General features: G+C 49.5%; 1 long non-coding RNA gene across 1 annotated transcript in view; it reads right to left on the reverse strand.

Annotated features, from left to right (window-relative positions):
* LOC109372961 (uncharacterized) overlaps window positions 1–1,194 on the reverse strand; it is a 37,772-nt gene extending 36,578 nt beyond the window's left edge. Inside the window, exons 1-3 of the long non-coding RNA XR_002122131.1 lie at window positions 1,083–1,194; window positions 699–871; window positions 466–600 (exon numbers count right to left, since the gene is read on the reverse strand). This is a non-coding gene — a long non-coding RNA (uncharacterized LOC109372961). The remainder of the gene's footprint in view (window positions 1–465; window positions 601–698; window positions 872–1,082) is intronic.
* Window positions 1,195–1,209: the final 15 nt, after the last annotated feature.

Raw genomic sequence — 1,209 nt, forward strand, 5'->3', positions numbered from 1 at the left:
TCCAATAATGCAGGAGGATGTTATCTCCAGATCACTCCAGGCCAAAATCTGTCACTCTGAGTTCAACAACGTTAATCTCTTTCATTTGAAATGTTAGCACTCACTGCCTTTAATTGTTTTGCTTTTATCATTATTGCAAGTGGATTTATCATGCGGCTAGTGTAGCTTAAGTTTCAGGGACCCTTCTGGCTCCAGGAGGGGCCAGAGCAACTTTGTATTTGTAATTTTGTTTTAGTCTTCCTAAAGAGGGGCCTCAAATCCTAAAGCTTCAGGGCCTATACAGTTCTCATCAGTATGATTTCGTGGTTAAGAGCTTAAACCTGGAGATAAAAGACTTCTCTCCCTTTTACGATTAGTAATCTTGGATAGGTCACATTAAACTTCAGCCTCCGTGTTCTCAGTAGAATGGTCATAATATCATTACCTATACTTTTAGGATTATGGTAAGGCACAACTAGTACTTACATGGTGCTTCATACATAAGAAATGTTCATACACGTTAGCTGCCATTGTTGTTGTTATTGCCAGAACAAGACCATAGCTCAGTGAGAACAGGATTCTGGCATACCGAGAGCCCATCACAGTCACACATAATACCTGCTGAAGGAACGATACCATTTACAACCAACTCCACCCTTCTGCGCGTCTAACCAGAAATACAACTTTAATTACGTTCTTGGTGCGACACACATGGTTACCTCTTTAGTAAGGCGCCAGATAAGATGCTCAGTAGCACCTTCCCAATTTGAAAGGGTGCTTTAGTCTCGCTGTATCCCTTTCCTGGTGAGTCCTGAAAGCCCTGTGTTTGCCTCCCGATTGGGCCCAGTTCCTCTCTGCCGGGTCAACTGAGGACAGTCTGCGAGGGCTGAGACTAGAGACACAGAGATAACGCATTCATAGCGTTAGCATTGTGCTTGGCACTTAATAAGCGCTCAGTAAACGTCAGCTATTATTATTATTATTACAATTCCCAGCCAGGCGGCCATCTATTCCCCGCCCCTCCCCCCGGAGCTAGGCCTGCATCGTTTCCCCGGGAGGGGGGCGGGGGGGCTTGAGCCCGGAGCCGGGTAAGGGGACAGCACCTCGCGGTCCGCTTTCCCCTCCTCAGCGCGCTTCCCACGCAGGGCTCGGTCCCAAGGCCCCCGGGGGCCGCCAGGGCGGGCGGGAGGCCGGGAGGAGCCGCCGCCGCCGCATCCGCCGCAGGAGGCG

The sequence above is a fragment of the Hipposideros armiger genome, unplaced genomic scaffold (assembly GCF_001890085.2).
Source record: "Hipposideros armiger isolate ML-2016 unplaced genomic scaffold, ASM189008v1 scaffold_680, whole genome shotgun sequence".
Classification (NCBI taxonomy): Eukaryota; Metazoa; Chordata; class Mammalia; order Chiroptera; family Hipposideridae; genus Hipposideros; species Hipposideros armiger.